The 24,797-nt window shown below is 33.9% G+C and overlaps 2 pseudogenes across 1 annotated transcript; both read left to right on the top strand.

The window, feature by feature from the left end:
• Nucleotides 1-2,955: 2,955 nt before the first annotated feature.
• On the top strand, nt 2,956-6,323 carry LOC114268494 (G-type lectin S-receptor-like serine/threonine-protein kinase At1g11330; annotated as a pseudogene). The gene is made up of 5 exons (XR_014340552.1): nt 2,956-4,676; nt 4,753-4,963; nt 5,088-5,324; nt 5,705-5,856; nt 5,962-6,323. The product of XR_014340552.1 is annotated as a G-type lectin S-receptor-like serine/threonine-protein kinase At1g11330 (transcript).
• Nucleotides 3,380-4,186, top strand: LOC114269112 (G-type lectin S-receptor-like serine/threonine-protein kinase At1g61550 pseudogene; annotated as a pseudogene).
• Nucleotides 6,324-24,797: the final 18,474 nt, after the last annotated feature.

Raw genomic sequence — 24,797 nt, 5'->3', positions numbered from 1 at the left:
GGAGAAGACGATGAGACGATGCGACGATGCAACGATGGAAGGAATACAGTCTTCGGGGCGTCGAGGCGATGTGGAATATGGTTTGGATTTCTGGACTGTAGAGGTACTGTGCGTGATTTCTTGCGCAAGAATAGAGAGGGGAAAAGAAACGGTTATTCGATTCAAAGAGAGAGAGAGAGAGGGGCGCGTGTTTTTTTAGGGCTTTTTTGGTCTTTTTGTATAAAATGGACCTAATGGAATATTATAAAACAGTATGGGTTTCCTGGAACTCCACTCTTAGATAATGGATTTACTAAAAAAGCTCTCAAAAAATAAATTTATATAGTGAGAGATTTATATATAAAATAAATACGAATCACATAATAAAAATTTTAAATCATTTCTGAAAGTGTGTTTGTAATATTATTCAATTGTATTTAACGAAATGATAAAAAGGTCTTTGACTTTTCTGCTCCCTATTCTATGAGAAGTTATTCTATTGTTTTGGAATTCCGCATCAGTATTGTGCTTGACCAATGAGAATAATACATGAGAAAAAAATATTCACAAAATACAGAGTAATTTTAAGAATTTTGTCAATAATTGTCACAATATTTAAAATTTTATTGATTGGACACATCACATTAATATAATGACATGATATACCTGATTTTTTGAATAATTTCTCCTTTAAAGAATAAATAGCTTTCATGTTCCAATTTCCTCTCACTCATCTATCTCTCTCTCTCTCTCTCTCTCTCTCTCTGCTATTATCTTAATTAAAAGAAGATCCCTCCAGTCCAAAATCTAGACTGGCAAGCGTTATATGAGACTCTGGCCCCTACCATGGGCCTTCATTTGATGATCCAAACAGTTTATTTTGTTAGTTACTTTATATATTTCATCCACACACAAAATTAGATCGATTTGATAATTATAACTTGTTCAATTTATTACGTTTATCATGAAAACAATGTGTGATTTATTTTTAAAAACACAATTGTCATCTATTTTTTTGGATAAAAAAAATGATAAATTAAACATATTATAATTATCAAATCGATCTAATTTTTTTTTTTTTTGTGGATGAAATACACAAAGTACCCGACAAAATGAATGGTTCTGATTATCAAAACGAGACTTATGGTGGCCTCCACAGACCCAAACAGTGACCTCTAGTTCAAATTTTGAACCAAAGGAGATCTGCCTCCATCTTAATTTTCCACATCTTTAATGATGTTTTCACTTTTCTACTTTAAATTATAAATTTATATCAATATAAATATTTTGTTAACAAATTGTCTCGTACATAGATGAAAGTTTGACATGTGACTTATACATGATATATCAAATGAAATGTCTAAAATGATGAGAAAATAAAAAGTAAATAAAAAAATTGGTATATTTTTTTATTTTTGTCTTTAGTGAACTTTTTTAAATTTCTTCATAAATATTCTTTCTCTGTTTGGTTTGGTGTTTTCAAAAAAACTCAATAATAGTTTTTAAAAACTAAACCAAACAGATTGATAATATCATTTTGAAAATTCCATTGGAGATATCATGTGTAAGTCACATGTCAAATTTTAATCTATTTAAGAGACAAATTCTTAATAAAATATTTATATTGATATAAATTTATAATTTAAAGTGACAAGTATATCATTCTTTAGTTGTTGGGATAAAGTTATGGAAAATTTACCCATAAGTCCTAGTTTCTGAAAAGTTGAACCATTTAGTCCTAAAAGTTTTCTTATGCTCCATTTAGTCCCATTTGCACATCAATCTAATGTTTGAAACATTAATCTGATGTTTGAAATCTAATGTTCGAAACATTAATCTGATGTTCGAAATCTAATGTTCGAAACATTAATCTGATGTTTGAAACATTGTAATGGGACCTTTCAGTCTATAAGAAAACTTTTAGGACTAAACAGTGTATAAGTTATTAATTTGGGATTTATTGGTGCATCCCCCTAAAGTTATATTGGGTCAAGAGGTGAAGTGATACAGGACAATAATTGAGGGAGATAAATGGTAAGTTATTATAGAAACAAATAAGAAACACCCAAAATAAATAAATAAATGATCTAAATCTAAAACTAAAACTAAAAGTAAAAGAGTGGTTGAGTTCGAAAAGGAGAGTAATTACTGATGGGTGAATTACATTAAAGGTCCCTATAGTTTGGGATTTATATCATTTTGGTCTCTGACTTTTCAATTGTGACATATTTGACCGTAAATTTTGAATCTTATTCCAAATAAGGACAATTGAAGATACCATTTGATTGTCCAAGGATAAAACTGTCAATTTGATAAAATATAACTAATTTGACAAAAATAAATATCAAAAAAATACTTTTAAAATTTTTAAAATTATTTCTACACTCTAAAGATAAAATTATGTAAAATTGATAAATCTTTTAGACATTTATTTATTTATTTATTTTACCAAATTAATTTTTATTATGTGTTTGGATGATAATCATGGAATGGGTGGTTGTTTTTTTTTCCCATTAAATTAGTTTCTATTTTTCCAAAAGGCAAATATGGCGAAAACTTTGATATCATTATTAAACTAATCCATTAAATCAAAAAAAAAATCCACAATTAAAAATATTTCATATATTAAATGTATCAATTACACATTAAAATTTTAACAACTACCCATTACATAATCATCATCTAAACATAGAAGAAAAATTAATTTGGTAAAATAAATAAATAAATGTCTAAAAGATTTATCAATTTTACATAATTTTATCTTTAGAGTGTAGAAATAATTTTAAAAATTAAAAAAATATTTTTTTGGCATTTATTTTTATCAAATTAGTTTATATTTTATCAAATTGACGATTTTACCCTTAAAATTCCTTTTTCTTTTCTTTCATTCCCATTCCTTTTGTTTGTCTTATTCACTATTCCATCACAACACTCCACTGCAACTGATACTTTGACACAATCCCAACCAATCTCAGCCGGACAAACTCTCACCTCCTCTAGCCAAATCTTTGAGTAAGGTTTCTTCATTCCAAGCAATTCCAGTAAGCAATATGTTGGGATTTGGCACAAGAACATACCAATACATGATCGAAAAGTCGTATGGGTGGCAAACAGAGAGAATCCACTTACAGTTACAGCAACAGACTCTGCCTCTTCAAGTCTAACAATTGGTAAAGATGGAAATCTGAGCCTACTTGATGGCATGAACAACACTGTCTGGTTGACAAATGTTTCTGTCCATTCTAACCACTCAATTGCAATGCTTTCAGACAAGGGAGACCTTACTCTTAAAGATAGTGTGTCGGGATTGATCTTGTGAGAGAGTTTTAACTATCCTTATGACACTTTTTTACCGGGAATGATGCTAGGAATGAACACCAAAACATGAGAGGAACGCTTCATGTCTTCCTGGCTGACCAAAGATGACCCATCTCCTGGAAAGTTTGTTTGCGGGTTTTCAATGGACACACCACCGCAGGTTTTCATTTGGAATGGTTCCAAACCATACTGGAGAAGCGGTCCATGGGACGAATCGAAGTTTATAGGGGTACTGGACATTGAGAATGCCTACGGCGATGGATTTAACCTCAAACACGATAATCAGCAGGGAAGTGTGTATATGGCATGGCATGTTTACAACACCTCTTATGCCCACTTTATGTTCATAACACTAGATGGAACTTTGAAGAGAATGTTTATGGATGAACAAGTCAAGAACCCGTATGTTTCTTGGATGGTTCCGGTCAATAGATGTGATATTTATGGGGTTTGTGGACCTTTTGGGGTTTGCAATAAGAATAAGTCTCCAAATTGTGAGTGCTTGAAAGGGTTTGTACCAAACTCAATTGAGGATTGGAAGAAAGGAAATTGGGCAGGTGGTTGTGTGTGGAAAAGTGATTTGCTATGCCAAAAGAACACTAGCAACTTAGCATCATCAGGAAAGGCTCAAAATGATGGATTTTGGAAGTTGAGAAGTATGAAGCTGCCGGATCATTTTGAATATTTGTACACCGAGGATTCCTCAGGTTGCCAACAATGGTGCTTGAGTAACTGTTCTTGTGTGGCATATGCATATGTGACTGGAATTGATTGTGTGGTTTGGACTGGAGGGCTTATTGATGTTCAGCAGTTTTCACTTGCGGGGAATGACCTCTACCTTCGCCTTTCGTATTCAAAGCTGGGTAAAGTTAATTTATTTGAGCCTTAATATCTTAGAATTAGCAATATCATTTTTACTTTGTAATTTGTTTTTCATTATATTTCTTCTTCTTCTTCTTCTTCTTCTTCTTTATTTTTATTTTTATTTTTTTTTAGCAAAAGATAAGAAAAATAATGAAAAATTCATCATCAGCTTTACAACAATTTCAGGGGTTGTCCTCTTGGGTGTCTTCATGTATGGTTTGCACAGGTGGAGAGCAAATCAAAAAGGTAAGAAAGCTACATAATTGAATTCTAACAAGCAACTATGATTATTATTAACATATTTCAAATTTGAGAAATCTAAATAATTTTCAGTTCTGTGGTTCAATTTTCGTACATCAGTAAACAAAGAAAACAGGAGAAAGGGCTTTGAAATGGCTGATTCAATGTACACATTAGAGCTACCAATTATTGGCTTTGATAAAATATTAGCCGCTACCGATAACTTCAGCACAACAAACAAACTTGGGGAAGGACGATTTGGACCTATTTATAAGGTAATTATGTTCTTAAATATATGAATTAAGTGGACATTTATCCGTTGTACTAACTAATAAAAATGGTGGACTACAGGGAAAGTTAGAAGGTGGGCAGCTAGTGGCAGTGAAAAGACTTTCGAGGCATTCTGGACAAGGCGTGGAAGAGTTCAAGAATGAGATCATATTGATATCCAAACTGCAGCACAGGAATCTTGTTAAGCTCTTGGGTTGCTGCATTGAAGGAGAAGAGAAGCTATTGGTTTATGAGTACATGACAAACAAAAGCTTGGACACTTTTCTCTTTGGTTGGTTTATAGTCTCATCTTTCCTCCTATAAATTGTTCATAGCATTCAATATTGTTACTACAACTATGTCTAGCACTCAGGAAAGAAATTTTCAAACCTCTTTTCTTCTTGTTCATGCTTTAGATGCAACGAAAAGGGTGAAGCATGATTGGGCTAAAGGCTTCCATATTATTCAGGGTATTGCTAGAGGGCTTCTTTATCTCCATCGGGATTCTTATTTAAGGGTTATTCATAGAGATTTGAAGGGTAGCAATATTCTCTTAGACGATGACATGAATTCAAAAATTTCAGACTTTGGGTTAGCGCGAACTTTCCAAGTGACATAAGAACTGACAAATACTCACGGAGTGGTGGGAACATTGTAAGGATCCTTTCTTTCCTTCAATAGATTTTGCTCACTTTTGCCGACAATTTTCTCTACTAATGCAATTATATATTGATATGGAACATTTTATGTTTGAAATATAACAAATATAAGTATAATGGAAATAGCCACTAGTAAGGATCACAAGAGGCTCACCACTTTAAAAATAAGCTTAAAATTTATCTTTGATTAGGATGGAGACGAGAGTTACAAATGAGGCTAAGTAGTTTTCATTTCGGTACATAAATTTTATTTTTGTTTATCATTTAGTGAAATGACTGAATATATATTGAGGAAATATAAGTGATTCAATAAATAAGTTTGTCTCCTTTCTTTTTTGGGTAAGCATAAATGTAATAATTTCTAATCAAATGCAATCGATACATGTCTCCCGAGTATGCAATGAGAGGGCTATTTTCAAATAAATCGGATGTCTATAGCTTTGGTGTTTTGCTACTGGAGATGGTCAGTGGCATGAGGAATATGTGTTTCCATTATCGTGAAAAATATTTGAACCTCCTTGGTTATGTAAGTGCACTAATTTCACCTTTACATGCTTTCATATATTGTTAGTCACCACCATTATATGTGCTTCTACTAATTCATATACCGACATATGTGGAACTATTCTAGGCATGGAAATTGTGCAATGAAAGCCGGGCATCAGACTTAGTAGATGAGGTAGTGATTGATTCATGTTCCTGGTCTAAAGTAATGAGATCCATACATATTGGCCTTCTTTGTGTTCAGGACCACACTGCGGATAGGCCAACAATGTCTGTTGTGGTTCTCATGCTAAGTAATGAAATAGATCTTCTACACCCAAAACAACCTACATTCACTATTCAGAGCTTGTCAGATGTCGATCTTCGGTCACAATGCGATAAAATATCTTCTGGCAGTAAGGCATCTCTATCAACTATTGAGGGGTGATAACCAATTAACAAATCATATATATGTCGCACAACATATTTTGATATATTTGTATAATGACAGCAGCAAATATAGCAAGTTTAATAATATAACTATGTAACATAGTTGATTTTCTATTTTGGTTATTTGCTGTTCATAAAATTTGGTGTTATAGTGTACTTGACTTTGCAATTCTTGAAACAAATGGATAGGTACGTATGAAAACAAGGCAAGTGGCATTAACAGGAATCAAATGTTTCATGACCACAATATTCATACTATAATTATAATAATTAGTAACTTTCACTTTACGAGTTCACATTATAGATTCGTTTTTAATAAAATTTTTTTTTACAAAATAGCGTAACATAATACAAATATTTTTCACTTTCTTATTATGCAAGTATATATTGTAGCATTCTATATTTTGATAACTTCTAATAGTTTCTCTCCCCAACTTAATCAAATAGAAAGCAAAAAAAAAAATGTGAACCATTTTTTCTTATTCTTTTTCTCTTATGAATTCACAAAATGTGAATGGACACGATGTAGGGCACATAAGTAGTCTAAAGCCATATAATCTTTATTTGACAAATCTCACATTCTGACCTGAATTATATAAATCAAGTAGTTATACAGAGGGCACTTAAGTGCCAGAGTGACGTTTTTCAGATTCAAGTCTATGCAAAAACATTTGTCTGCATTGTAATTTAATTCTTAGCATACTAATTCTATCTTTGTCCCAAAAAAAAAAAAAAAAAACCCCTCACATTTTGTCCTTTTACTCATTGCTTCTACTGTTTCAAAAATCCATAACACAAACATTTTTATTTTTTATTTAGGGTTAAGTTATAGGCCTGAATAAAATACAATCAATCTTAATTTTTTTTATTATTAATTTTTTTTTTGTAATTATATTAATTTCCTCTAAAACATAAATTACTTATCAATTTAACCTATTCCCTTAACCTTGATTTGTCTAATAGAAAAATGAATGCTGCCATATTTTAATTTTAAAATGTCAACTTTACCCTTCATAGTAATCCCTATATCTAAAAATACCCATGTTTCATATCTGAATATTATATACTGAAACCCAAATGGCCTCTCCCATCCCTAAAACCAGTCACCAATGAATCACTATTGACCACCAATATCAAACACTTCATCAATAGATATATATGTATATATCATAATTTAGAATCAACAGATATCAAGCCAGTGTTTTGAAGATATGTTGCCCATAGGGACGCCCATGTGTTGAAGATTTGTTGAAAATCAAACACAAAAATTTAAGGTTAAATATAAGGGGAAATTTAGCCAAAACTCACTAGGCCCAATATGTTAGTGTGTAAAGGACAATTCAAAATATTTTGCTTCATAAACCCCTGAGCAGGAGGCATGTTCTTCATGAAGGACAAACTAAGGTTCTGTTTGGAAGAGTTTTGGAAATGTAATTCTACCACTTGATTTTCACGTGGTGTTTGGTTACAGTTTTCAAAAATTAATTTCACATCCACTTTTGAAAACTCTTTCTAAGGTGGGAAAATTTGAGCTAATTGGTCGTCCCCCCCGAACATCCGTCTAGTCATCCTTCCAGGGGGACGACCGGCCGGACGTCCGGTCGTCCTCCCGGATGTCCGTCCGGTTTATCGGAACAGTGAAAATTTTTATTTTATTTTATTTTATTTTAACAATTGGCACATGTTATTTTTTATATTTTAAATAAAAAAAATTCAGAATTTTTTAAATTTTTTTTATGAGTTTTGAATAGAATTTTGAGTTGTGTTTGTTTATGAGTTGTAAATTTTTATATCAAATATGATATGTCACATCAAAAATTTCCAACTCAATTTAAACTCTTTTCAAAACTCATTCACCAAACAAATTTACCACACCCAAATTATAATTCTAAAAATCACAAATTCAATTCTCAAATCATAATTAGAAAACTCTACCAAACGATAACTAATATTTTTCCTCTTTTATCTGGACAATCTTACCTTGGATATATATCTAAGAGATTTGAACTGTTAGCATAAGTTTGATCATTGTTCTGAGTGTTTGATCTAGAGAACCTCCATCAAGTTAAGAAAGGAAGTCCAAAATAGCTGCTATTCACATGCCAAGAAGCACGCTTGCCTCGCCTCCTCCACCGCTCTGTCATGTGATTCAGGAGAAGAAATCGACAAAGGTTGCAAGTGTTTTTGTTTTTATTGTTTGTATTGAATCCATAAATAGGTACATATCTTTAGAGTGAAAAGTGTGGAGTAGTGAAAGCCAAAGAAAAGAAAACAAATTTGTAAGAGTGTTGCTCTGTATGTTCTTCAAATTCAGTAATTTGAATAATTTTTGCAATTCCTCTCTGAGTTTTAATCACCACAAGTGATTGAATGATTCCCATCAACCCAACATAGTATTTGTGTTAGAGTCGAAATTTTATTTAATCATTGATTGATTGTTTTCGATCATGTATGCTAAATTTTTGATTAATTGTGTATTTTTTTCAATTTGTTTTTGTTGATTGTGATTCGTAATGTGTTTGTTTACTAGTTTGTAAAAATGAAAGTAAAATTTCATCTCTGCTTTTGTGGTTTCTCATTGTAATATATACTCTCTCTTTTTTACAGTAAAATTTTACTCTTGTAGTTTGTCCTTGTGTCATTTGTTTGTGAACTCATAGTGAAAATATGTTTCCTTATTGATTAAGCAGCACATAAATTAAAACAGAAATAAAACAGGTTAAATAAACTATATAAAACAAGTTAAATAAACTAAACCAAAATAAAATATTTTAAAATAAGAACAGATAAGTAAATTAAGCTCACAATCGTTTAAATTAACTTACAATTGGTTAAATACATAGTTGTTTACTGGAAGTAACTGGAACATATAGCTTCTACTTGCATCCTTAGAAACTGAATTTTAAAACAAACTTAAAATTTTACAGAGATTGAGAGAAACTGCGAAGAAAATTGTGAACTCTTTCTCCCTCTGCCTTAGCCTTGATTAAGAAGCCTCTTTTATAGGCAAAGTGGATAGCTGTTGAGCTTGTGAATCTTGGAACTGTGAGGTCCGTGACTGGAGCTGTGAGGCTTGTGACTTCAAAAGTTGAAAAATACTGTGAAACTTGTGACTTCTGAAAAGCATGAAAATAAGAGGTACGTGGGTGCATAGAGCATCTTTCTGTGACCGAGAACTTTTTTTTTTTATAGGGAGGGAACGAGGGAATGTGACTGCACACTTGACTTATAAGGAATCAATATATATATAGATATATATCAGCAGCTTTTCTTAAAGTAAGAGAAGTGATTAAAGCTGATTTGTACATAAATAGAATCCAATGGCTGGCAGTTTAAGCATATGGGTCCTGAGCATCTTGAAACTGGGGCCCATAAGGATCATTATTGGTTGAAGCCTCATAGGAACTAGATTCTTCAGAGGTTTCATCTTCAATCTGTGATTTGGCTTGCGCCATCAATAGCTTGGCCATCTGAATCAATTCATCACTAGATGACTTGGTCTTAGCTTTGGGCTTTGACTGAGCTGACTTGGATTTAGATGACTTGGGCTTGGAAGAGCTGGTTATTGGGCTTTCAAGTCTGACTGGTAGAATTGGGCTGCCTTGTGTGGCTGAAGTAGTTGGGTTCTGCTGAGCTTTGACCATGGCTAGAGTTAGAGCATAAGAATTGACTGGAAATTCCTCTTGGACTTGTTCAATAATTCGATGAGATTTAAATGTATCCCACCATTTGACAAAATGAAGTCTGGTGACTATATTTTCAAAAATAGCTTATTGCCAATTGAAAATCCAAGGGACTTTGTATTTGGACATAAAAATGAGTAATAAAGGAAATTGACTTTGATGTTGACTAAGTTTATAGACAGAAGCGAAATAGTGAATTTGTTCCATTAATACAGATGGAATAATCTCAGATATGGCACCATGTTAAGACAACCATCTGAGGAACCATGTGGGAATTGTTGACTTGAATTTATGATCAAATTGGAGAAACCAAGAGTGAGTATACAACTCATTTTGATGTAACAGGTTTTTGAACCAAGCATCCATATAATCATAATAACTATATTGGATGGTATGACCGGGTAAATCACGAAGTTGAAAAGGGAGACCCCATTCATCAAGAGAAACAGTATTATGAATATATAATGAATGGTTAATGATTTTACTGGTATATTTTCGATCATAACTAGGTTTAATAATGATTGATTGATGATGAAAAAGAATGTCTTTGTAGAAAGTAATTGACTTCTCTGGAAGAAGAGAAACAAAATGCCATCGAGGAGGGAAATATGATTTAACTAGGTCAAGAACATTATGAATATTCTTGTGAATAGGTTCCTTGAAGGAAAAATTAATAGATTGGGTTTTAACATAATCAGTTCTGGTTGTTCTGACTGGATTAGGTGGATAAGGAGTAAGTGACTGGGAAGAGGAAGCAAATGGGTCTGTAGTAAGTGCAGAAGTATAACTAGCTTCAGGAATATTACCAAGAACTTGGTAATGATTGACTAAATCAACAGGAGGAAGAGCAACAGGCTGACTCGCTGGAGCAATGGCCTTGCTGGGAGGTTTCTGAGATTTTTGACTAGACATCTGTAAGAGAATGAACAGAATTTAGCATCCACTGACGATATCTAATTTGTTCAAATGGTAATGAAGACAATTAGTATAATGAGCAAATAAATTGTGGCGACTGGTAATTTGATCAAATTGTATGAATTGTGCACAGCGAGTAGTTTTGCGAGCTGTCTTAAGGCAAGCAATACGGTAAGCAGTTTGGTAAACAAGTTCTCTATAATAGGTGACTTTTGATTTAAGGTAGGAAATAAAAGGAGTTGCCATCCCTTTCCCTCCCTGTAAAAATGCTCAGGTAAGGAAATCAGGAATAGAATTTTGACTACCAGGTATATAGGCAATATGAAAATCAAAAATACTTAAAATAGATTTCCAGTGGGCAAAAATATGCTTACTAGCAATATTTTGAACATCTTTTTCTAAAACATATTTAGCACTTTTATAATCAACACGTAGTAAAAAATTTTGATTTACAATATCATATTGAAATTTACTAATACATAAAACAATAGATAATTTTTTTTTTTAATAATACTATAATTCTTTTGTGCTTTGTTCCAGACACTAGAATGGAAACGAACAATTTGTTCAGATGACCGAGGAGTTATTTTCTGAAGAAGGATACCACCATAACCAACATCAGAAGCATCAGTTTGAATAATTTTGAAAGAATTTTCAGTAGGAATACCAAGATAGGGTAAAGTCTTGACATATTTTTTTGACTTGTTGAACAATAGCAGTATGTGTAGAAGACCAAGGTGGAGGATTAGCTTTCAACCGATCAAAGAGGGGTTGGCAAGTTTTCCTAAGGTCCTTATAAAATTCAGCAATGTAATTTAAGGAACTTAAAAATCGTTGTAACTGGGTTTTATCTAAGATTTCGTCAGAAAACTTAGAAGCAAATTCAATAGACCGACTGATAGGAAGAATAGTACTTTGGTGGATATCATATCCTAAGAATCAAACTTTAGTTTGGAAAAGTTTAATCTTAGGAGCAGAAATGACTAAATCATTATATTTGATAATATGGAGAAAAGAATTAAGATATTTCCGATGTTCATCAAGTGACTTAGAGAAAATGAGGATATCATCTATGTGGACTATGGAAAAATGACTAAACGGGTAAAAATTTCATTCATAATATTTTGAAATTCACTAGGAGCATTTTTTTAAACCAAAGGGCATGACATTCCATTCGTAATGACCAAAAGGGCAGTAAAGGCAATTTTATAATGATCATCAGGATGAATCTATATTTGCCAAAATCCACTTTTTAGATCGAATTTACTAAACATGACGGCTTGACTACTTTTAGTTAAATCTTTTTTATTAGGGATTGGATATTTGATCCATTCTAAAATTTTGTTTAATGGTTTATAATTAATGACTAATCGGGGAACACCACGTTCAAATTCAGCATTTTTATTAACATAAAAAGCAGGGCAAAACCAAGGCGACTTACTTTTACTAATAATATTATTTTTTTAATAATTCGTTAATATCTTTTTTGCACATTTCCATTAATTCATGATTCATTTGGATAGGTTAAGACTTGGTAGGAATTTGTTTTTCATTAAAATTTTTAATATAAGAGAGTGTTACTACATACTTTTTTCTATGCCAAAAAGCACTAGGTAAAGTAGAACAAACGGTATTTGCTAATTGGTTTTAAATCCATCAATTTTGAATATAAGAATGGGATTAGTTAATTGAGATTCAATTCGTTTGAAATTTACTTCTTCTTTGAAAAATTTGAGTTGTTTGGTTAATCGATTAATCGATTAAGAAATTGAACATTCTTTTAATTTATTTAATTCTTTGATCTCTGGTGGATATAGAAATTTAAAAGTGATAGTGTGACCAAAAGCTTGTGTAGTTATTCGTTTAGGAGTAGTAGTGAAAGGGTATAATAAAAACATAAATGGTGTACCTAAAATAACTTTATCAGTTAAGTTTTGAACCAATACAAAAGATGTTTTGAAACTGAAAAATTTAGAAATCCCCTAGAAGTTGATTTGTGATTATGTATCAATTTTAAGCAGTATATAACAATCTCAATCAAACAATCAAGACAAATCGACACAACAATTTTACGTGGAAAAACCACAATTGGACACCTTCAATTGTGATAAAAAAAACCACGGACAACAGCCACAAAACAATCCACTAAGAAGATATAAAGGAATTACACAGGTATACTCTCAATTACCTAGCGAATCCACGCTCGAATTGAACCAACCTCTATGTGCCTCTTCCAACCCCGTCTTCACCTCGGAATTGTCTTGACGATGAGACACTCTGGAATCCACCAAAGCTTCAGGCTTGAATTCTTCAGAATCCACCGAAGAACAAATCTCTCTTTTGTATAGAATTAAACAAACAATTCTTTGATGTACACTTTTTAAACCATGAGTTGAATACTCAATCAAAACATCAAAGAAAACTAGCAAAATACCCCCAGATATAAACCCTAGAACCCAAGAAGAAGATCTGGAGAAGTTACCCTAGATTTGAACTGAAACATGTATTTATAGAAATCTGTCACGCGATCTCCGCTCGAGCGTCAAAATGGCCACTCGAGCGGACCTACACTCGAGCGCAGAAAGTTCCATTCGAGCAGGAAAAAACAACATCCAGTATTTTTGCAAGCGAACAAACTTTTGAAACCCAGCATTCTCCGCTCGAGCGTGGGAATGTCCACTCAAGCGGACAAGCAACTTGGAATGCATTTTTGCATTTTGCTTTAGGGGCGCTGCCCCTTGACCCCACCGTGGCGCTGCCCCGGACCCGCCAAGGGGCGCTGCCCCCTCGACCCCCGCGAGCTGACCGGGCAGCTCGATCCTCATCATAATCAGCGAAGTGAAAATCTTGAAAGAATTAACATCACAAACTGCTCTACAAAGCACGATTCGGGTTGGATTTGCATCTAACAACTCATATCCTCACTGAAATAAAAATGCGAATAAAATTACAACATAAAGGAGTTTTGTCAAATGGGATTGCCAAGAATAAAACCTAACAAAAACAAACATTATTTTGACAAATATGTACCTTTGGTAAGTTATATTTGATATGCATTTAACTTCCGTTAGCAGAACTTAATTGTTCAGTAGACTTATGATAATATTTAGTAGGAATTAATCCTTCTTGAATACAATTTAAATCAGCGCTAGTATCAATTAATGCGATGACTTCTATTTCAAAATCATTAATAACAAATTTGACTATCGAATGCCATTTCTGAATATTAATTCAATTAATTAGATTAAGGTGATTACTATCTTGATCACTATCGTATGGAGTAGTTCTATTATCAAAGATGACTTTGTTTGGATCGGGTTCAGAACTAGATTCAGATTTTGATTCAGGGGATGATTTATTGGATTGTTGGAAATCATTAAGACTTTTGTTGATTTTTAATAGAGCAATGTCTTCTTCTAAGGTCTTGTCTTTAGCTTTTAATTCTTGAATAGTTAGATTAATATGATGAATTTCATTTTGTAGATTTTGTAAGGTGACTTCTTTATGTTTTTATTTTTTTAATCGGTCTAAAGTTTTTGTTAAACTAATGATTAGTTTATCATGTTTAGGTCTCTTATATTTATTGGTCAATAAGGATTTCAACTTATTATTATATTGTATCTCTAATTCAGGATCTTCTAATCTACCAATTAATTCAATGAGAACAGTTTCTTCTTGTTGAGATTTACTAAGAAAATTAACTGTTTTACAACAAGTATCATTACATCCTAATTCAATTTCATTGTTAGTACTATCAGTTGGAGAATAATAGGAAGAAGTATTACTGGAGGGAATATCATCACTGGATGAATGACTAGATTGAACAGGAGTTTGATTTGGAGTAGTGGCTAATTTAAATATGTCCAACAGTATTTGTTGTTGATTATCATCAGTAATCTGTAATTGATTAAGTTTAACTTTAAGTTTTGCTTTTACTTTGCATTTATTGGAATAATGACCTTTTTTTCCATAATTATAACAAGTAACATCCGATTTAGGTTTTGACTTTTGAGATTGATTAGATTTCTTATGATAATTTTTCTTTTTGGGTTTAGTATAATATTTATCAGTTAATTTAGAAGGTTAATATCTCTTTTTATATTTAATAGAGTATTTATAAGTAGATTTCTTTTATTATTTTTACTTCGAGAAGGTGCTACGGGAGGTAAGCCATATTGTTCATAGAAGTTACCTAATTCATATTTAGCTTTATGTTTGTCCTTAGCAGCCTTTTGACTAAGTTTCAGATCGATGCACATTTTTAGTCCTTCCTTTTGAATTGTGCTAATTATATCACCGTAGATTAAGTTATCATATTCTATAATACCAGTGGGTTGACTAAGAACATCGTGAATTTTATGGGCAAAAAAACTTGATAATCCATTAATAAATTTTTCTTTCCAAAATGATTTAGTACAATCATCTCGAAGCATTACTCTAGAGGTAAAAACATCTTTATACCATCTAAACTCACTTAGACTAGGGCAAGTTAAGTTACTAAGTTGATCATGGATACGAGAATGAATATTAGTTGGTGTACCTATAAAATGTTTGTCAATGGTATATATTAAAGTATTAATACCATCAGGTACACTAGAACCTATTTCTTTATCAAAGATAGGAAAACCATTATCATCCATTTGAACAACATGTTGAATAGATTCTCGTTGATCAGAAGTGAGATATTTATCCCGCCAAGATTTGAGCATACCAGTAAATCCAGTAGTAATTAAAATAACAATTTCAGATTGAGTATAATCAGGATAATCAGTAAGGTAATTGTTTACAACCATGGATAAATGATTGAGCTTCTAGAGAATTTGATGTTCACTAAGACCATCTATATTCCATTCATATAATTTTTTAGCAAAAATGAAAAATTGATTACTAATATTGGTTTCTTCAAATTGGAGATCAGGAGGTATAGGTTTAGTGTACCAATTTTTGGTAAGAGTGGTAGGTTTAACTTTAGGGTGTGTGATTCTATTAAGATGAGAAGGTTGAAATTGTTGTGCTAACTTAGTGATTTCATTATCACTAGACGTATCAGAATGACTAGGAAATTCTAGTAGAGGGTGTTGTGTTAGGACAGTAATTCCTTTGCTTGTAGTAGATATAGACATTTTATTAAATACTTTTTCAATGGCTTCAACGGTAGTATTATCTTGAGTAGCTAAGCTTAATCGCTTTCTAGTACTAGGAATATTAATAAGAGGTTTATCTAAAGGTTTACTTGTAGAAGTATGACTAGTGGAGTAATCCTCAAAAGTAGTTTTGAGTTTATCTAGTTGTTTTAAACATTGATTGGTATAATTATTTTGTTCAATGACTTTTTTAATTTCAGATTCTTTACCAGAGAGTTTAAAAAGAAAAACATGAACAATGGTGCCTTTATGTTCAATCAGAATGGTTTCTACAGGAGGGTGACTAGATGAAATCGAAGTGGTGGGGGAAGTTTTCCATTTAGTTTTTGTAATAACGTTTACTTTTTGATAATAATTCTCTAAATAATCAAAGAAATATTGATTTTTGTCATAAATTTATACCATTTCTTGGTAATTTTAGATTGTTGTTTTGTATCATAAGTATTCCTATATGTGTGTCTTTTTGACTTATTTTCCGTAATTCAGCATGAAGTTTATTAAGTTCTGGAGTAAAAGGTTTACTTAAAGTTAACAATTGTGGGTTAACAGGAGGAACAACTTCAAAATCAGTTTGAGTAGGTGAATCCTGAGATATAGTATCTTCGTCTTGAAGATGTGTGTGAGTAGAGTAAACTGGTTTACTAATTTAAGAAGTAAAGGAATTATCAATTCCTCTTAATTTACTATGTGTATGTTGGGTTTGTGAAGAAGGCTCACAAATGTGTAGTTTTTTTTATCTCTTCTAATACACAAAGGGGTATTGAAGATTTCATCTTCATTAGTTTCAGTAGGTAAACTAGAGGTAGTATGTCGAGAGGATTGGCTATAGGGTCTATTAAATCTAATATGAACAGAACCATCATTATTTTGTTGAATATTTTGAATTTCTTGACTAGTAGAAGATTGTTGATTTTGGTAGTGATTTTCATTTACTATAACCTAATCATCAGGAAGATTAATATCTTTCCAGCAAATCATTTTTGGAACAGAAATATTAGTTTCAGTAGTGCTGTCTTGCATTAATAGGGTTTTATCTTTGGGACTTTTAGTTAAAGCTTGAATGTTCAAATTAGTTTTAATACACATAATAAATTTGATAGATTAAAGCAATGTTATGAGTACTTTCTAACATATTAGTATATTCACCAGATAATTGAATATTTAGTGTTAAAGCTTTTAATATATGGGGATCACGTAAACTTAAAGGAAAATTGTAACGATTCCGGTTTAGATCCTTTTTTCATGTTTTGCCACTTCGACTGGACAGGTCAGGGATCGAGCTGCCCGGTCAGCTCGTGGGGATCCAGGGGGCAGCGCCCCTTGGCAGGTCTGAGGGCAACACCTTGGTGGGGTCGAGGGGCAGCGCCCCCGAAGCAAAAATACAAAATGCATTCGAAGTTTCTTAAGCCACACATGCAGAAAACAGGGGAGGGCTTGTTTGGCTACTGCAATAAATGTAAGTGTGGGAGAAGCGTCGCACGTGCGGTGGTAGGTGAGTCCGAAATTTTAGTCTTTTCTTCTCTTTAGGCTAAGTGTATCTCACTCTTGTTAGGTCTCTCTCTCTCTCAAAAAAACCCTTTCCTCCCCATTTTCTCTACATTTCCATACGCCAAATTGGATCAAAACCTTGATTTCTTAAGATCCATTAGAGTTCTGCCATAGTTTCTTCATCAAAGTTGGTTAACTTCTCGAGGGCTTCATTGTATGCGGTGAAGATTGAGTTTCGACACCGTTGATTTTGGAGGTTTCATCTAATTTCTTCTTCAAAACTTGAGGTAGGGATTTTCTTAGAGTTATACATATATGCTTTTGCAAGATCTATATGATTTTTGAAATCATCTTTCGATAGTTTTGAAAATTGATTGTTGATTCAAGAAGTTGAGCGATTTTGAAAGTGGGTTTGTTTCTTGTTCTTTTAAAATGATCTTATGGGTTTTGATCTTCGTTGATTGAAGAATAGATGATTTTGAAAAGTTTTTTTTCAAAAGATTTGAGTTGTATAGTTTTGTTGAGAAAACCTAGAATTTTGGGATTTTTTTTAAGAGATTGAAAGCTCATGAATGATATTGTTATATTTATTTTGTGTGTCAAAATAAATGGATCTTTGGAAAATTTCTTATTTATATTTATATAAATGATGAATTTCAGGGAATATGAGAATGATTGTTCATTTTGGAAATTATTGTTCAAAATGTTGAAATAGTCTTGAAATGACTAATTGTTAAGGATACTTAAGAAGAGGGAATTGTGTTATTCCTTGGATGATGAATTGGAATAAAAGTATTTATATTCATCTTGTGTTATTGGCATATCAATTCATTTGATTACATTAAACTTTGAAAGTTAATTTGAAAATTTGCATTGAGAAAAGAATGCTGAGAAACAAGTTTTCATGGAATGGTTTTGGGGTAAATAAGTTGGTAAGTCTTGATAGGTGGTATGGACGATATTGAATAAGTTGGCCTGAGAGCCCGGGGTGAAAGGCCGAAAACCTGCGCAGATAGGTGTCGAGCCTTCCGGTTAATACCGGTAAAAATGACAAATTGGTAGTACTTGTATAGTCTACTTGCAGACACCGACCTAGGGATTACCAGAGTCATATTTACCGCTCTTGAAATGAATTGTTAAGTTTTGAAGAGTTGAAATTGCATGACATCATTGAGCATGAGGGTTTTAAAAGATGAAGATGCGATTTTCTTTCAAAAGAGCATAGCATGGCATGTGCATTTCATCTCTTGAGACTTGTATAAAATGTATATACTTTGTTAAGGATTTCCTACTGGGTTTTATTCTCACCCTACAGGTTTTTTGTGCAGGAAAAGATGTGGTAATGTCGCCTAACTAAAGGAGAGGAAATGCGTGTTAAGAGTATGAGACTCTTATTTTGTTGTGACTTTGTGTGTAAGCCAAGGACTGTATGTGTGTGGGTTTGAATAGCCGTTTTGTGTAACCAGACTCAAGCCTTGGAAACTTGTTAAACCCTTAGGGGTATTTATTTGTTTATTTACTTGTTGTTGGATTAATGTATTGTTGCATGAAGAACTATTGTATCATGTAATGTAAGTTTGGAGATTTATATTCGGTTTTCCTTGAAAGAGCCATGATTGTTGTATTATCATTTGGGCTAGAAATTTGGATCGTTACAACTTGGTATTAGAGCTACCGGGTTTGAATACTTGGAGCTCATGGGAAGTGGTTGTTTAACCACAATGGGTTCATTTAGCATGCTTGGGAAGTGTTATGCATTTTGTGACTATGTGATAACATGCTTATGTGACTAAATGAGTATGGGACTGGACTTTTTGGATGTTGTTTGCACCTGTTAAATTCCTTGAGGTCTCATTAGAAGGGTACTTGATCAATATTCGTTCTACTAAGAATTCTTGGTTTTTCGTGGGATAGATTTCATCATAAAAGAATAGTCCATATGTGTTTACATGACTAAGTGCTTATGTGGAGTGATATTGAATTGTGTATATGGTAGAGAAATATATGGAATTGTTATAGTCGAACGTGTGAATCAAGTTACGGGCACATATGAGTTAATGTGCTAAATTATTTCTCTTGTGTCCTTTATTATGATGTCAGGAAGGGGTCAAGTCCGTGGTGGTAGAGGCGGGAGGCGTGGTAGGGCTTGCCGAGATGTGCATGAGATACCGGTCCATAGGGTTCCGGTACAAGAAGAAGGGTTCGACCAAGCTAATATGGCCAAGCAAGCAAGCCAAGCTAATATGGCCAAGCAGGTGGGACAAGAGGGTCAAACCACAATGGGGGCCCTAGCTTGAGAAATGGCAGGGGCTTTAAGGGAGTCTATGAACTTGTTGAGGGTGAGAATCTTGCCCGAGAGAACACCGCGGAGTCAAGGGCGAGTTTCCTTACTAGAGAGTTCTTGCAGGCCAAACCGGATGAGTTCCATGGTGGTCCCGAGCCCAAGAAAGTGGATAAGTGGCTCGAGCAAACTGTGAAGACATTTGAGATACTTCACATCGAAGATAGTGAACTAAGAGTGACTCTAGCGAGTTACTACCTTAAGGGAGACGCAGGTCAATGGTGGAAATATGCCAAGGGTAGAGTGGAGTAGACATGGGAAGCCTTTGCGATTGCTTTCCAAGATAAGTACATACCTCCCACTGCTAAGGAGAGATTGAGGCAAGAGTTTAAAGACCTCCAGCAACTCGACATGCCCGTGGCTGAGTTCGAGGCGGTCTTCTCTAGTTTGTCCAGATTTGCACCCGTGTTGGTGGCAACGGAAGAGCGCCGTTGCATTGAATTTGAAAAGAAATTGAAAACAAAAATTATGTTCGAGCTTGTCGGAAATATGATTCGGGAATATGACCGTCTTGTGGAGATGGCGACACACGTAGAAATTTCCATACAAGCCGAGGAGGAGAGGCTTCGGAGTTCAAAGTCTAGGAGCCAAGAGTTTCAAGGAGACTATAGGCAGAACAAGAAGAGCAGAAACACTTATTCATCCTTGTCCCAACCACAACAGTCTAGATCTACTTTTCCTTTGCCTAGTGCGGGTCCAGGAAAAAGTGCATCGTGTAGTTTCTCGTGTTTTAAGTGTGGCCAACCGAGTCACAAATCCTTCTTATGGCCACAGAAAGGAGGAGGGCAGTTAATGTTACCACCACCTAATCGATCTCAAAGTCAGTCTTAGTCTCAAAATAAAGGTCAAGGGTTTAATTGTTATCAGTGTGGTCAGCCGGGGCATACAAAGAGAACTTGCCTATAGTTGGGAGGCGCATCTGGCGCGTCAGGGTCGAGGCAGACTTAGAGCCACCAACAGGCTCAATTAGTCCGTGCTTCACGAGTTAATCAGGGAGCCACTCTGGCTCAGTTAGTACAACAAGCCTATGTTCTGAGAGGGGAACAAGTTAATTAGGGGCCACAGGGGTGCGTGTATATTGTTACCGTGCCAGAGCAGTTGCCAGAATCCTCAGTTGTGAGAGGTATTTTTGTTGTGTGTAATTCTTTGGCTAACGTATTGATAGACACGGGTGTGTCTCATTCATTTATATCTACTGCATTTGCTTCTGCATTGGGGTTAGAGGTAGCACGGTTAGTGCCTCTACTCAGAGTAGAGTCACCTGTTAGGGGTTCAGTTGATTTAGACAGGGGTTGTCGTGATTGTGAAATAGAAGTTGTCGGGCGTCGACTTCCGTTTGCTTTTGTGTGCTAGATATGTCAAGTTTTGATGTCATTTTAGGCATGGATTGGTTGTATTCTTATCAAGCTGTGATTGATTGTTACCGTCAGACAGTTACGGTGTGCACTTCGGGTGATGATCGTTTATTTTCTGGGGAACAGAGTTAATAGAGCCGCGTCGCCAGTTGTTGACCCTCGTAGTAGGAGCAAGCTTAGTGGCCTTCTTGCAACTCTCTTGGATAGTAAGAGTGACGGGGCTCGTGTTGAGTTACCAAGGGTAGTTTGTGGATACCCGGATCTCTTTCCAAAAGATCTTGCTAGCTTACCACCTCACCGGGAGAATGAGTTCTCCATTTAATTAGTGCCGAGCACGGCCTCGATTTCCATGTCATCGTATAGATTTTCACCCGCTGAATTGCATGAGTTGAAGATTCAACTCCAAAAACTTTTAGACAAGAGCTTTGTTTGCCATAGTATATCGCCTTGGGGAGTGCCGACTCTCTTCGTGAAGAAGAATGATGGGTCATTGCGGTTGTGTATTGATTACCGCAAGTTGAATAGAGTTACAATTAAGAACAAGTATCCCCTATCGAGAATAGACGATTTGTTGGACCAACTTAGAGGGTCTCGTTGCTTCTCATAAATAGATTTGAAGTCGGGGCACCATCAGTTGAGAGTCTGGGAGGAGGACATTCAAAAGACGGTCTTTCGTACTCGTTATGGCCACTATGAATTCCTTATAATGCCTTTTGGGTCGACCAATGCACCGGCTTTCTTTATGGATTTGATGAACAGATTTTTTCGGGAATACTTGGACCATTTTGTGGTCGTCTTTGTGGACGACATCTTGAATATAACCTTTTTAGCAATGCCGACCATTTTTTTCGTCGCCAAAAGTATTGGAAAAATATTAAATATAACCTTTTTAGCAACTAAAAATATTTGTCGCGAAAAACGTTGCTTATATTTAGCTACTAAAGATTTAGTCGCCAAAATTTTTTTTGGTTTCTCCTATTATTTTTTTAGCTACTAAATATATTAGTCGCCTAAAGTGTGATTGTGTTTTAGCCACTAAAAGTTTAGTCGCCTAAAGTGTCACAGTTTTTGCTACTAAAATTGTAGTCGGCAAAAGTGTTTTTCTTGTTCATCAAAATTTTTTTGGCTACAAAATATTTCAGTCGCCAAATGTTAGATTGTTTTTGGCTACTAACATTTTAGTCGCCTAGAGTTTGGTTTTCTTTTTGCCTACCAATTTTTTAGTCGCTAAAAGGCTGCCTTTTTTTGGCTACTAAGCTTTTAGTAGCCAAATAGTTTGTGTTTTGCCTACTAAACATTTAGTCGGCAAATGTTTTTTGTTTTTTGGCTATAAAATATTTTAGTCGCCAAATGTCTGATTATGCTTTAAGTTTTAGTCATCTAATGTCTGCTTTTTGTTGGCACTACTAAGCTTTGTAGTCGCCATAATTGTTTTCCGAAATTTGTTATTAAGTTTTATCTAGTAACATTTTAATCACTAAAATATGTACTTCCTATTTGAGTACAAATTGTTTAGTTGCCAAAAAAATGATCTTATGTTTTATCAGAAAATTGCAATTTATCCACAACCTGTTTATATTCTATGCAACCTGTAGTAAGTATATAAACAAAACAATACATATTTTATCAATCATTCCACAACGTAAAATTATCAATCATTCCACAATCCATATTACTTCAAACCATCCAAAAATGAATAACTTTAAATATATATATTCCATACAAACCAACTATTGTCCTAACTAAAATTATAATTCCATACAAAAATCCAACCCTCCATATACAAAAAATATATTTAGTACCATGAGATATGGCCATTTGGCGTGGTACAAATTACAATCGTAAACTGTACCATGACAAAAGGTGATCTATATGCCACGCTAGCAACTATCAGTTGGGTTACAAAAGTTATATGTATCAGTAATGCTAAACCACACAAAAGCAGAGGAACACATAGTTAACAAGATTATATAAAAGTGTCAATTGTCCTTCATAAACAAAAATGTTGACTATCCACAAGTTCACGCCAAAAGCCATCTACAAAAAATGAAAAAAACAATTGCACCTATTACAAAATATCAATTGATTTAGATAGGGGAAAAAGATTGTAATAACATGCATTTAAGGTAGAACAATCTATAAAAACCTTTTTTCGAAATACAATCATATGTATTGTCACGACCCCATTCCGCCCCTAGTAGAATGGTGCCACGATGGCCAGTAATCCGAGATTACCAAAGGCCAACTTACAAAGATTCACACACAGACAGAGTATACATACGGGGCTTACATATGCGGAAACAATAATTTTCAATCTAATTAGTCAATAAGAGTTGAGCATAGATCAAATGAAATGTCATACATCTTAACATGATTTACAACTTGGATACAATTAAAATAAAATACATATTACATCTTGTTCAAAAGACTTCTCAAGCCGACATATACAAAATGAACTACAATGACCATGCCAATAAGCATAATCTTCAAGATTGCTACGAAAGTATGAATCCAAAACAACTTGCAATTAATCATCTAGGCGCCACCGCCTTCTTGCTCGTCACCTACATATATATAAGGAGAGGGTGAGCTTGGATACTCAGTAAATGATATTAGAAATAAAGGTTTGAATGAATGATATCCAAGATCTTTACAAAACAATACATATAATAACTTTACAAATCAAAGGGATGAACCAAGTTCATCTATCAAATCTTTCAAAGCTTCTTGGATGTTAATAACATCTACATAATACCAAAGGATGACATTCCGGATAAACAAACCCACGCGGAAAATCGTTAGTGGCAAAACAAGGGTGCAGTTGCATTATAGTCCCCTGGCACTAAGGACTTTCCAAGAATGTCATCAAACAAATATAATACTAGGTACAAAACTAGGGATAATCATTCATGCTTGATCAAATACTTTCCAAAACGAAACAAGGCTTTATCAAACTTTATACCATAACTTTATTAAAAATACCACTCACATAGCTCTTCGGGTATGGGGGTTACAAGCAAGGATCCAAGGCCTACAAGCACATAATAAATTCCATTGAATGCATTTTAAGAAGACAAGAAGAGACCCTCAAAGATGGATATGAAATGCACCCTTAGAACAAGCTTTACATGACAGGAAAGGATCTCGGCATTTCTTTCAAAACTAGGTCAAGTCAAAGCAAAACATGCTAGAAGTTAAAACACTGTTTTTCATCTCCAGAAAAACATGCTGGGTACCAACCAAGTTTTGGCCGAGGTTTGTTCTAACGACCACATTCGAGGAAATGAAGTCAGGAAAACCTGGGTTTCCCTTTGAAGAACATGATGGACAAGAACATGAAGAACATGAATGCTAAAATCATAACTTCTTTATTCAAAATCTGGGATTTCATGAGATGAGTTCGAAAACATAGACCTGGGCACCCATACTTGAAGATCTTATGAAAACAAACACAAAAACATGGATCTCGATACAAACTTTCGGATCAAAACATGGTTTTCTTTCAAGAACACAAGAACATCATTTTCTCTTTCTAAAACTGAATTTCAAAGCAATGCATGGCTCATGAATCATGCTAGATCATACAATGTAGTTAGATGAACATAAAG

Source organism: Camellia sinensis, chromosome 9 (genome assembly GCF_055761805.1).
Source record: "Camellia sinensis isolate YWXY chromosome 9, ASM5576180v1, whole genome shotgun sequence".
Classification (NCBI taxonomy): domain Eukaryota; kingdom Viridiplantae; phylum Streptophyta; class Magnoliopsida; order Ericales; family Theaceae; genus Camellia; species Camellia sinensis.
This window is presented reverse-complemented; position numbering and strand designations above follow the sequence as displayed.